A 14,428-nucleotide genomic window follows, 5' to 3' on the forward strand; every position below is an offset into this window, starting at 1 on the left:
GATCAGAGGACTGGAGCACCTCTCCTATGAAGACAGGCTGAGACAGTTGGGATTGTTTAGCCTAGAGAATAGAAGGCTCCAGGGAGACCTTATAGCAGCCTTCCATCCAGTACTTACAGGGGGCCTACAGAAAAGATACAGAAGTGTATTGATAACACAAGCAGTAATGGTTTTAAAGTGAAAGAGGGTTGATTTAGGTTAGCTATAAGGAAGAAATTCTTTACCGTGAGATTAGTGAGACACTGGAACGGGTTGTCCAGAGAAGTTGTGGCTGCCCCCTCCCTGGCAGTGTTCAAGGCCAGGTTGGACGGGGCTTTGAGCAACCTGGTCTAGTGGAAGGTGTCCCTGTCCATGGCAGGGGGGTTGGAGCTAGATGATCTTTAAGGTCCCTTCCAACCCAAAACATTCTATGATTATATGATGGCCAGGGTTCTTCTTCATTTTACCACCCTGATGTGATCCAGGTTTTCTAGGTAGTTATTTATTTTTATTTATTTACATGTATAAACTGATTATTCATGTAACAACTTTAATCAATTATCTGTGGCAAAGAACTTCTCTGCAACTTAATTAGCAAAGTTCTTCCCTGACCTAGCAATATCTGATTGCATCATATAAGGGCTTAACTTTGAAATGGCAACACAGTTCATTAAAAATAACTAATAGCTGCAGGGTTTAAAGATGTAAATGTTAATTTTCTTAATGAGAAAAAAAAGGGCATGCAGACTCTACCTGTCTATATTCATTATACTGTGTCCACATGGGATGACTCACATTTGCAAAACTCAGGTTTAATTAACATGCTTATTTTTACAATGGTATTTCTCATTATAATAAATTAAATGTTTAAACAGCCAGTGCAAACATTTTGATCCAAGACAAAAATGCTTGCACAGTGCTAGTTTAAGCATTTAATTTATTATAATCCTTTCCATAACAAATGCCTTAGAAGTTGATTTTTTCGCTGTGAAAGGCTATTAGTATTATTTCCTCTGGTAATGTTTAATCCAAGACAATCAAAAACGTAAGGCGTGAACAAAATTGGACTGGAAGCAATGATGATAAATGAGATAGTGAAGGCATCTGCCTCCGCCGGTAGCTGTGCCGGAGCCTGCAGCTGGTGCCAGCTCTGCGGCGAAGCTGTGCCCTGACAGGCTGTGCTGTCATTAGGAGCTCATACACAAATTAATCAAAGCACATCGACTAATCCAAAGCGCATTTGGTCCCCAATAGCATTTACCCCGACCCTATCCGCCGCCCCCTGGTGTACCGCGGGCTGGGGGTCTTTCTGAAGGGCTCCTTCCTGTTGGAGTTTGCTTTCTTTTAAACCAACCTTACAGTGTGCCCCGGCTGGGGAAGGGGGATGGATGTGGCTCACGAAGGGGGGAGGGGGACCAAAGACCCCGGCAGGACCCCCACATCCCCCGGCTGCTGCTGCCGGCTCTGGCCAGGGCCGCCGCTAGATGGGGGTGCGGGTCCGGCCGTCCCCGAAACTGGGGATGGGGGCGCGGATTTGAGGAACATCAGTCCTAAGTGAAAGCAGCAGGTTCAGGAGACTCCAGCATCCTCTGCTGCGAAAGCGGAGCAGGAGGGGGTTATGCTAAGATCATGATGTCTTGTAAGATTTAGGACCTCTCTGGTTAATGAGCTCCTTCTTTTCATGGGGTTTCCAGCCTGGCATTGGTGCCCAGGATAGGAGGCCTAGCCATGAAATGGGCAGTCACTTTACACCCACTGCAACAAGGTTCAGCTGTTAAATTCTAAAAAGCTAGAAAGCTCATGGCACGGCTCCTGTGTGGCCGGAGTCCTGGGGACAAGCCAGGGCAAGGAGGGTGTTCTTATCCCTTTGGCATAAACTCATGGAAGGCCACGTTGCTCCCCAAAGGGATGCTCACTGAGTGGGCTCCATCAGCTCCCACGCTGGACCTGGACTGGTCCGTGAGGCCCCGTGAGAGGCCGGGACAGCAGGGCATAGCGAGGCAGGCCAGGGGCTCCCCAGCGGCATGGGGAGAGCAGGAAGGGATGCGCAGCCTGGTTAGGAGATGGGAGCCAGCCTCCATCCAACTTTCCCTCAACTTGTGCTCTCAGGAGACATCTCTTACACCTCCTCAGGGGAAATCTCCACCTTTGAGCTGGAGTGGTGTCTGCAGAAAGAATTGGGACAGGAGGCAAATTCTTCTCAAAGCAGTCAGAGAGGAGAAGTCTTACAAGGGGTAAAGCCAAGGCAGGGTCGTACAATCAGGTGAGAAAAGCCCACACGTTCAAACCCCCTGGGCCAGCTAGGAAAACACAAGGCAATGAGCCACCCAGACTGGGGACAGTCACTCAAGGACCCACTGTGGGTCCCCAGTGTAAAGCCACGGCATCCCCTGCGACTATCTCACCGTTGCATCCAGGAAATCTCCCACCCTGGCTCGGTGGCCTGGAACCAATATCAAATACCCATAGCTGTACAGGATATTTCAGTGATGCTGAAAAGTTAGTCTGCAAGTCACTCCAGTTTAGTACATAATTCAAAAGTATATAATTTGAATTAATAAATAAAGCTCTTTAGGGGATTTCGTTGTGCTGTGAAGAGCATTAGCAAAATACAAGTTGTCAATCAGTTTAGCCAGCTGACAAGCTAGAAACCAGCCAATGGTCCAGGCTGAACCAAATCAGCAAAGGAGAAGAGAAATCTCTCCCGGATTTACTTCGGCTGAATGACCGTGATAGTGATTTTTTGAAGAAATGAGCATTAAAACATTCATGGACAAATTGCCAAGTCTCCCCAAACCACTGAATTAAATTCAGGGGTTGCTCACGGTCTGACAAACATCCTGCCAGAAGGCACCCATTTATTTTTCATTTCTTGCTGCTTGACAAATTGCTGTGATCACAAAAACTCAGGGGATTAATAAACTGATCCCACTGCTTAACTAATTGCGAAAAGCCAAAAAGTTATTTGAGTATTAGTATGATGGTCATTACAGAAATATCCACTGATTTTGGAAAATTGAGGGCACAACATTTTTACCTCGGAGGGCAACTTTATGTAGGCCACAAAGTGCCTTGGGTATTTCTTAGAGTCCTCGAGTTTATTCATGTATTATTTCCTCGGATATTCAGTATATTTTTCCAGCAGGCAAGAAACTGGGTCTTCTGTGTACGAGTTTCATCTGCTCAAAATGTGAAAAAATATAGATCCCCTTAGCACATTCTGCTACAGTAGAAGCAAAGTGTAAAAGAAAAATTCCAAATATGTAGATTTAAAAATAAAAACACAGAACTCTTTCCTCCCTAAAAGGGATGTGAAGCAAAAAAACCCTGGGCTACAGATAGGTCTAGACTTTAATTGTCAAGTTGCCTAAGAAGAATTGTTGGCCTGAGGTCATTTTAATCAGGTTGCATGTCAGCTTGCAAAATCTCCAAATTAACTTACAGCTCGGGGAGAGAAAGATGTTTTTCTTTCCTGAAGAACACAAACAGATTGTTGTGACATGTTCTCAGTCATCATGACAGATCAGATCCCTGCTTTGCACTGCAAGCTGGGAAAGAAGTCAGCCGCTTCTCCAGCTCCTTCAGAGATTTGGGCATCTCCCAGTTTGTCAGACTGGGGATGGAGTTTATAGAAATCCTTCTGAAAGTGAGGTTTATATGCAAAGACTCTGATAAAAGAGATTGACCTTAATTGGGAAGCATGTTTCTTTCACATTTTTTAACAACCTCCAGGCCTTCCTAGCAGTCTGATGAAAGGGAAGTTGTGAAAAGAAACAATCTGTATTTATGCAGCAGGAACTATCATATACTGAGCTGTGCGGAGAATGACAAGGAACCGACTCATCCTTTTAAAAAAGGGATTAATTTGCCATTTTATTCCCGAGTTTGTAAAAAGTAAGGCTGTGGGTGGATTTCAAAACAGGCTGAGTACTTTAGTTAAATTTACAACAGGCTCTGAACCTGTATGAGACTTTGCGTATTGCTGTGGAGCCGCTGACCTGGGATGGTGTCCCTCCCAGGGTGTCCTCAGCCTATGTGTCCAATTCAGTCCCTTGGCTCTAGCACATTTGGATGATTTTTTCTTTTTACTTCTCCATGTTCAGTTTTTCATCTGCATCAGTAAATGGCTCCAATGGGATCACAGGGGGAAGAGGAAGCAGGGGGACAGGAACTGGGCTGGTAACTTGGTTTCATCTTGATGGACTACTAGAGAGAGAGACAAGTGCAAATTCATGACAACTCACCAATCTGGTGGTCCCCAGAGATCTGCATCTGAACTAGTAACCAGCAGTGTCTCATTCACAGGAAGGGAGAAAGAAACAGATGTCTCCAAATGGTGATTCCTCCAACTTCTGGCTGCTGTCTCTTTCTCTTAAACAGCTCAGGCACCTTATTTAGGGAAAATTAATCTATCTGTCTCTGGTAGTGGCTGAGGGCTCAGTATTCCGTGCAGCTGGGAAAGGACACAGGCAGAGCAGCAGGAGCCCTCCCCTGAGACCCCGTCATGCCACAAATGCAGACACATGCCTGGGCAGAGGCGGACCTGGGACCACTTTGCCAAAACAGGAGAAGATGCGATGTGCAACAGGCGCTCGTGTGTTCACCATGAAGGAGCCATCCTGAGTAGCTGACATAAGACCCCATGCCTTTAAAACTGGATAGGACAAGACAGTGGGGGGATATCTCTGTAGGGACAACCCCCGGCATCAGGGGAAGAGACTGTATTTCCCCATCCCCACTTTTTTCCTTCTGTGATTCTGCAAGCCAAGAGAAACCACAACCATGCACCTCTGGGTAGAAGCTGCTTGTTTCTTTCTCCTAAAGTCCTCCACACTGACAGAAGAAAAATCTTCATCTTCCCTATTGTACAAGTATGAGGACTTTTTGTTTGTTTGTTTGTTGGCTCCCTGCCATTAGCCCTGGTGGGACCCAGGGCAAAGCAGCCGTGCCACACAACCCAGATGTCAGCAAACTGTTAATCCCAAGGGACAGACCCCTGGGGTGAGATTCCCGCTGCATCCTCTCCAATTAGACGGCTTACCTCCTGCTTTGCCTCTGCTTTAGCCATTTCTGACCTAACATACTTTAGTGTTCAGCCTCCTAGTTAAACGGCTGGGAAGCTCTGGATGTAAGCACACAGGGATTACTGGTTCAATAATAGAGCCGGGGACGTTGGCTTTACTTCATTTTGCTAATAAAGCTGCAAAATAAAGCTCTTGACTCTTCTTTCATCAGCATCAGCCCCGTGAGTCTCTCCCACGTCTCGCCTGGTGATTAGAGCAGAAGGCTGGGAACATGAGTCTGGAGTTCAGCCCTTAATGAGCCGCCCATTCAGTGTGTTTCACTTGGGGCTCTTGACCTCCTTGCACCTCTGCCAACTCAGCTGTAAAACTGGCTGAAGGGTGGACCTCGTGGAAACCAGCCACCATGCCCCAGTTGAGTGTTGAGTCCAGTTTCATGGGTAAACAAAATAAAAATCCACAACAATTTAAATCTGCTGTGACCCAGCTCAAATACCACGAGGAAGTCAGGCCTTGCCAGTGTAAACAGCGTCAGTGTCTGGGGTCCTCCATTACAATGTCAGAGCAAATCTAAGTAGTCTCCCTGCAATTTGTGCTGCAGCGAAAAAAAAAAAGGTGCTGCAGACACCAGCACAGACCAGGCAACGTGGTGTCAGCTCGGTACCCAGGTACATCAGGATCTGCAGCACCGAACAGTGCTGGGAAAACCTGGGTGTCATGTGCCCATCCAGATGGGGATTTGTTCCCCCAGCCATGGGAAGCAAGGTCCCCATTACTCTTTAAATCTCTGAGCTGTGAGACAGCCCACAGCCCATCCCTTCTCCAGGAAGGCTCCTCATGGAGAAACCAACATGAACCATGCCAAGGACAGGAAACCCCTAGTGGTCTCTCACACCAAGTCCAAAACATTTCCAAACTGTCCCACAGCCAGGATGGCTGCAGCTGCTGGCACCTCTGTTAGTACTCATTGCTCAGTGTAACAGAAGGAGGTGAAAGCTGTCTGGTACAGCTTGTTTGGTGTGTTAACACCTTCTAGGTATGATAGGGATGCTGAAGACAAGTCCTGCCTCAGCCATCTGACCCTGCCCAACACACACACACCTGTCTACTCACATGAAACATGGTGGTTTCTCTCAAAGTTGAGAACATTTGAGAGCTTTTTCCATTTTAAAATGGGAAGTTGCAGATCAGACTCGGAGGTGGCATAGAGGAACCAGAGCTGCCAAGCTGGCACTTCATGGGCAGGCAGTGAAGAAAGGAGAGGCACCATCCTTTGGGATTTCAGTGGTGTGGGGGGTCAGCCTTGCACGTGCTGTTTGTCACAGCAGGCTTAGTAAAGTGGAACAAGAAACTGTTTTCAGGCAGAGCAAGAGAACCTGGGATCCGGTCAATCCAGTCCTGTGACACGACCATTTGCTCCCATACCTTCTTTGCCCTCCTCATACAGTCCTCCACTGTGCAGCCATGTGGAGATGAGACTCCTGAACCAGAAAACTCTTCCTTGGGCATCAACAAGAGTCCCAGATGTACTTCTCTGGATATCTCAACATTATCCCACCTCGCACATGCAGACATATCCAACTAAGCACAGCCTGGGAAAGGGCTGAGGTTGAGAATTGTCTTACAAAGCCTTGTCCATACCACGTACCTACCACTTATAACCCCAGCTGCTCTACAAAGTGTCCTTTAGTGACTGGTGACTTGTAGGTGTGGAAAAGAGGCCAGCATGAAGCATCTTCTGGAGTTGGGAGAGTGGATATTTACTTGGTGTTTCCACTGTACAACATGCTGGGATCGGTGCGGGTGTCTGGGTGTGAGCCCAGACCTTCAGCATACAATGGAGATCTCTGTTCTGGTATAAGGATCCTTTCGCTGAGGATTTTCCATCCCTTGAGGAAGATTTGCTACCAGACTTTAAATAATTAAACAAATTACATTACAGGCAAACCCAAGTTGATCTTTAAAATGCATTATCCTCAGAAGGCAAGAGAAATGCTCAGTGCTTTATGCCTTCCTCTGACCTCTTCACACATTAACTAATTCATCACACAGGGGACCACCCAGCTGCATCTTGACCACAGAGTAAAGGCTATGCCAGTCACCTCCATCTTTAAAACCAGTATTGCCGCAGCTGGGGGTCAGGTTTCTTCAGCGCCAACAAGTGCAAGCAGTGGGGAAACAAAGCTCTTTTCATCAGGCCAAACTTGCATCGAAGATATCGCTCCCACAGAGCCATTTGCTGGTCTCAGCTGGGAAGGGAGGACTTCCCTTATGGCAATGAGATGCTTTGGGGCAGCTGTAGCCACCCCCTGCAGGAGTAGAGAGTCATGTGTGGTCACAGCCAGGCACAAGTAAGGCTTTCTGTGGGCAGAGGCAAGGAAATCAGCTACCTTGAGCATCTCCTCTGGACCACCAAGGCCATGTATGGTGGAAACTTTCAAAGAGAAAGGCAGAGCAGCTGCGAGTTGGTTCTCTCTACCTAGCGTAATACTGCAGAACATTTATCTAGCTCTCTGCAAGCTAATTCTTCTTCTTCCCCCAAAACAGCCCGAAAACTGCCTGGAAATAAGTCCTTTCTGTCTCTGTGAGACTGTGTGAGGACAGACAAGAAGCCTGAGGCGGTAACCAGAAGGTCTGTCAGCAAGGAGAAAGTCTTGCCAGAGAGGATCAGGGAAAGACCAAGCCCATCCTCAGTCCTCTCTGATGTCCCCCCAGTCCAGGAGTAGGGCTGAGCTTCACCCCTGCACTCACAGGACCCTGTGGAGGAAAAACTGGTGGACAGAGGCCACTGCCACCTCCTCTCCAATTAGTCTGGTTTCCTGCGGTGGTGTTTTCTGGCTCCTCAGCTCTCCCCCATGCTGTGCATGGCCCAGAACAGACGGGCTATAACATGTGGAGCTTAAATTATTTGAGAGTTTCCCCTTTTGGGGAATGCTGTGGAAATGGCTGCTCGTGGCAGTGTGGGGCAAGCCCTGAGAAATGGGGTTGTGCTGGGGGTCCTGGGAGCAGTCTCAGCTGTGAGCCCCATGGCAGCCAGCTCTTCTCAGGAGCTCACAATCCCTTCTCCCACCTCACCTCGCCTTCAGGTTCATGGGCTGACATTTCTCCCTTTATCCCCCACTCTTCCAGGATGTCCAAGGTAAAAGGTCCACAGCTTTTTTCATGCTATTTCACAAGCATTTGATCCCCTCAGCAGTCCACACCAGACACACATGAGGACCCTGCTGCTCCCGGCTTATCAAATCACATCTTTGGGAAGGAGATTTGGCCCCAGTCAGGAAGAAATTATTATTGCTGTTATTGCTAGAGCTTGATTATATAAGAAAAGACATGGAGGGAGGACAGGGAGTGTCCAGAAATTTACAATTGCTCTTGGCATCTCTCTACCCTATCTTTTATCTCTCAGGGAAGTATTTATCCAAGCTGTCCATGGGTCCAGTTGAGCCATGGCACTGTCTGCTGGATTTTCCAGTGAGAACTTACCCATTTTCTCCACTATGTCCCACCCTAAGTGCAGAAGTCCTCAGATGGAATGCAGCTCTCACAACCTTCAATGATGAACAGAGATCCCCTGGTCCAACTCGATGGACATGTCATAGTCTCCATGATCATTTCTGAGGGCCAGCAATCTCAAGAAAAGGGATGTGAAGCGACAAAAAAAACCTCAATGCAGCACTAAAATTTAGCTGAAGACATGGTTGTTTGTTGGTTCTTGCACTCTCCCAGGTTTAGTTTCTTAAATCTGATGTGAGGGAGGTTTTTTTGGAAGAATTTTTTTTTTAAGTAGAGATCTGAATCTGGGAGAAGAAGTATTATGGATTGGATCAAAAAAAGCCTCATGTAAGAGGCTAAATGGAAGAACAGAACGTAGGTGAATAAGCATTAAACTTGCTGGAATCAGCCCGTGCAAATGTCTCACTAAGATAATGAAAGCAAAAAAAAATGTTTAGAGTGTTGTCAGAAGGGTGAGTAAAATACACGTTTCAAGAGATTGGATTTGTGAAAAACATTCTGGTGCTGCAGGCGCCTCCGGGACAATCTCATTGGGAAATATTCTCTAAAGTCAGAACATGAAATTATTAGAAGAACAGTGCATAGATCGAAAAAGAGAAATATACTTGATTCATGGGTACTTTTGGATGAGTTAAAAAAAAAAAAAAAAAGCCAGGCTCGGCCTTTGCTACAAAGCAAAAAGAAACTTAGCAGATTTCTCATCAAAGTGTAAAGAAGCCTCTGGGAAAGAAACAGATTGATGCTACCAAGTTGTTTAAGATAATAACTATCTCCAAAGCACAAAGCTGTGGTTGGAGGTTAAGAAAGAAAGTAGCCTATGAGCAATTTACACAGAACAGCTACAAAAGAGACCACATCATTAAAGGTAGGAATGAAAGCATGTAATGACAGCCAGTTATTTTATTTTATTTCTTTAATTTGAGGAAAACAGAAGGCACAGCCACTAGCTAAATTAAGAAAATAAGATGGAGACATATGGATACATGGGATTCAGCCCTGGGGAAAAACAAATCAGCCTTTATTGTCCTGGGGTGAGGAAGAGCAAACTGCAATGGGCCATATGTCCTCACCCGACCGCAGGAGAGGAGGAAGGATGCAGGATGAGCGAGGTCCTGCACTGAGCACATTTCGGGCCATCCTTTCAAGTGGGGCCAGCTCAGCTGCGCCTTGCCATCCTGCTTCTGGGGACACACCCCGAGCAGAGCAAACGAGGATGCCCATCTTCTCCAGAGAGTAGCACCAGAGCAAGGGATGTTGCAGGGCTTTCCAGGGAGAATTTCACAGCCTACCAGGAAAAACAATGGTTTTGGTGTTTGAAATTTCATGTGTTGCTGGTCAAAGAAGGGAGGATTGTGTCAGCACACCCCACGCACGGGGCAGAGGGGAGAGGAGGAAAAGCAAGCATCCCAGGGGCACCACAACATCCAGGACCACTGCAGAAACAAGAGCTGTGGTGATGACATACATACACGGTCTTTTATCCTTTGGTCTCACTGCCAGCAAGAAGCCTTAGAGTTTCTCAAAATCCTCAGGCTGTCATGGGTTAAATATCTGTATTGGGTTTGCATGGCAAGGTTTTGGGGGGGGGGGGGGAGCTGCAGGAGTGGCTTCTATGAGAAGCTGTTAGATGTTTCCCATATGTCCAATAGAGCTCCAAGATGGACCTGCCACTGGCCAAGGCCAAGCCCATCAGTGACAGTGGTAGAGCCTCTGTGATAACTTATTTAAGGGGAAAAAACCCCTGTGCAACTGCAGCCAGAGAGAGGAGCGAGAATATCTGAGAAACAGCTCTGCAGATACCAAAGTCAGTGAAGAAGGAGGGGCAGGAGGTGCTCCAGGCACCAGAGCAGAGATTCCCCTGCAGCCCCTGGTGCAGCCCATGGTGAGGCAGGCTGTGCCCCTGCAGCCCACGGAGGTTAACGGGGGAGCAGATCTCCACCTGCAGCCCGGGGAGGAGCCGATGCCGGAGCAGGTGGATGCACCCGAAGGAGGCTGTGAGCCTGTGGGAAGCCCACGCTGGAGCAGGCTCCTGGCAGGAGCTGTGGACCCGTGGAGAGAGGACCCCACGCTGGAGCAGGTTTGCTGGCAGGACTTGTGACCCTGTGGGGGACCCACGCTGGAGCAGCCTGTTCCTGAAGGACTGAACCCTGTGCGAGGGACCCACGCTGGAGCAGTTCGTGAAGAGCTGCAGCCCGCGGGAAGGACTCATGCTAGAGAAGTTCATGGAGGACTGTCCCCCATGGGAGGGACCCCATGCTGGAGCCGGAGAAGAGTGTGAGGAGTCCTCCCCCTGAGGAGGAAGGAGCAGCAGAAACGTGTGATGAACTGACCACAACCCCCATTCCCCATCCCCCTGCATTACTGCAGGGGAGGAGGTAGAGAAATCGGGAGCAGTTAAGCCCAGGATGAAGGGAGGTGTGGGAGGAAGGTGGTTTTAAGATTTGATTTTATTTCTCATTACCCTATTCTGATTTGATTGGCAATAAATGCAACTAATTTTCCCAAGTCGAGTCTGTTTTGCCAGTGATGGTAATTGGTGAGTGATCTCTCCCTGTCCTTATCTCAACCCATGAGCCTTTCATTTTATTTTCTCTCCCCTGTCCAGCTGAGGAGGGGAGTGATAGAGTGGCTTGGTGGGCACCTGGCATCCAGCCAAGGTCAACCCACCACAATACCAAAGCCAGGATTTTCTTTTTCCGTGGGACTTCTTTCCCCAAAGGACTTTGATTATTTTGAAGAGACATCAAGTAAGTTGGAGTCAAATCAGCACTGTGCTGTGGTGGTGTAAACCCATGGAAAAGCAGAGCAGTGAATCAGGTGCCTGGTCTCAGTAGCCCTCACAAATTTCTGTTCAGGCCATCACAGAGTTCAAATAACTATTTGGAACACTTAGAAAATGAAGATGAAATTCATAAGACACCATGAGAGACTTACAGAAAGGCACACAGCATCACCAAATCTTTCTCATTTTTAATATTTCCATTTCTCCTTCTAAACTTTTTCTTTAAACTGAAAAATAATGAGAAAATGTGCTTCCTTGAGACAAGCCAGTACTATCAGCTAAGCAACCTCACATTCATTGTAGCACGCCAAGTACTCTGGAATGCTTTTCAGCCCAGAGGATAATAGTATTAGACGACCAGAAAGGCTGTCCTGTAAAAGACTGTTATTATGATTTCTAGTCTCAGAAGTTGGCTTAATCCAGCTGAGCACACACATGTTATTTAGAGAGGAGACTGAGCTCAGACACTAGTATCATCGTCATCTTTATTGCAAATGAAGAATTCAGCTGGTGAAAGGCAAGTCACGTTTTTTTTGTCCTAAGCCCTGCAAACACTGGCTGTCGCACTCATCTTTGCGCTCCGCAGCGAGTGTCTGGAGCTGCTGAATGCTGAGCTGTTTGTATGGATTTGCATCTCTCTAAAAAAATCCTGTCTTCTCTCTTGTCACCTAATCAATCAAATAGCAGAATATGTGCTCCCCACACCATCCGAGGAAAACAGATATGTGCCTACATAAAAGGCAAAGCATGAGCATAGGGGTTAACTAGAGGTGGTAAGCTGCAAATCGTATAACAGGAACATTTTTTTTCTCCTCTGTCTGCTTGAAATTTCATGCTGCTCTTCCTCTGCCCATGGAACAAAAGAAGAGGGAGTGATGCTCTGAGTTGGAAACAAAAAAAATATCTGGGATTGTTCCCTGCATGAGAAAAATATGTTTGAAGGATTACTCAGAGGATTTGCACTTTGACTTGAGGAGGAAGTGCTGCACAGCTTCTCTCCCAGGGTTTGGGCAGAACAGCTCCCTCCCAAAGGACCAGTTCTCCCACCCACACCTCCCCTCACGAGCAGGACCCATCTCACACCCCAGCCCACCAAGGACCAGCAGCTGGGCACCCATCCCTGCGGATCGACTCATGGCTGGCACCACTGTTTGGGATGGCAGGAGTCTGCCCAAGCCAAACCTGCCAGGGCCACCGCTGCCCCATCAGAAGGGTGGGGGTGGGCCCTCCCACCCCATCCTCTTTGTTCCCAGGGGTGATATTGCACTTCACCACACAGCACCTGGAGTGAAGATACCTTCTCAAATATCCAGCACAGATGTATTAATTACCCCTATTATTTCTTGCACCGATAGTGTGTTTGCTAACACTCCTCCTCAAGACCCTCAGCTGCCCTTTTGCTAGCCAAAATAGCGCAGCCTCCCTCTGTCCTTCCATTCGCACCCCGGGGAAGGAGTCATTGGGCACTCTGATGAGTACCAGGATGGGGGGACAGCAGCTCCCCCACCTCAGTCGCAGCGAAGCAGCTCAAACAGGCCAAACCCCAGCGAGCAGCAGCTCTTCCTGGGCAAGCACTCCCTCCCTGGCACGTTTTCCCATGGGAGACAAGCTCAGGGGCCTTAAAATAAATCTGTCTTTTTAAAGCAGCGATGCTAAATGGAAGTTTGAGATCAAAGGCTGGGATTCTCACATTTTGCCAAGATAGACATATCCATTCACGAGATTTTTGGTGTAACAAAATACTTGCTAATGAAGAGGATCATAATCTTATTATTAGCCCCAACCTACAACAGTATATCATTCTAGAGCAGGCTAGAATATGCCCTAGTTTAGGAAGTTGCACAGTAGGCTTCGCTTTTGATTTAATGAGCTGTGATTGTGTTTATTTTCGGCAGCAACTATGCCTGTTAAATTTTTGTTAAAGGTCTGATTGTTAACAACAGTAATCGACGGGAAGGATGAATTTGGGTTGAAGGGAAGGAAAACAGGGATCTTGTGTCTGGGATTTGGTCTGCAAGCACGCGGATGCAAGGCAATCAGCCAAACAGACAAGTTTTTTCCACTTTTGTGTTGCTTGATGATGGTTTTTAAGCTATTGGTGATGTCAGTGAGGGGATTTAGACATGAAAAACAAGACAGATTTTTGCAGTGGGGCGCAGAGGAGAGGCAAGTGCAGGAAATCAACTGCAGAGGCCAAACCTGCCTCTTGAGGGCACACAGAGCTGGGATGAGCCTCGTGGGACAGGGTCATCAGCTGGCCTCTGCTGTCAAGACCCCAGAAGGTTTAAGATGGGGGACATGTCAGTAGTGTGCAACAACTGAGCAAGGAGACATAGACCTGCCAGACAAGCAGAATGGAGAAGAGAGGGGAAGAGAAATATGAACGGAGATGCATACTTTGAAAAAAAAAAAATTGCTATGGCAGGGCTGGTTACTGTAGGTGCTCCTCCAGAGAGAGATGGGGCCCCACGTGGCAGGGTCTCCCCACTTTAACAGCCCCCACCCCAGTGTCATTGCCTGTCTGGGTAACAGGAGCTGGGCCACTGAGCAAGCAGGGCAGGGCAGAGCAGGGTTTTGTGCAGTTGATATTTTTTTTCTCTGCTTCCAACCTTACAAATGATACTCTGCTCTGTGTTTGATAATGTCACAGCCCCAAAGGGGTCCAGCACTGACTGTTCATTCTCCAGCATCAAAGAGTGCACACAGACACACGCATGGATCATCCCTGTGGTGCATGAAACACGGATGCTGATGGACACACGGACAGCCACACATAGCCAGTTGTAGCCCTTAAAAGCTTCTTATGTACAATATTAGAATGAACAAACAGATGCAGATGAACATCCCTTCCAACACAAATTCCTCTATGATCCCACTGTACTTTAGATGCTCAAAAAACCAACAGCATCCTGAGTGACAAGGAAATGGAAGAAATCCCAGGCATGCGTCCACTTTAGAGGTCAGGACGCAAGGTATCCGTGACATTTTAAAATGAAAAGATGAAATTACTTCCCCCCCGCACTTTGCCTCCGCTGATCCTGTGCCAGGCCTGGGCTCGCTGCTCCGCTTCCCAGGCTGCGCCCAGGCTCGACACGGGGCTCAGCTGGAGGCAGGGCTGTTTGCGTGTGCCACG

The sequence above is a fragment of the Strix uralensis genome, chromosome 2 (genome assembly GCF_047716275.1).
Source record: "Strix uralensis isolate ZFMK-TIS-50842 chromosome 2, bStrUra1, whole genome shotgun sequence".
In the NCBI taxonomy this organism is placed as follows: Eukaryota; Metazoa; Chordata; class Aves; order Strigiformes; family Strigidae; genus Strix; species Strix uralensis.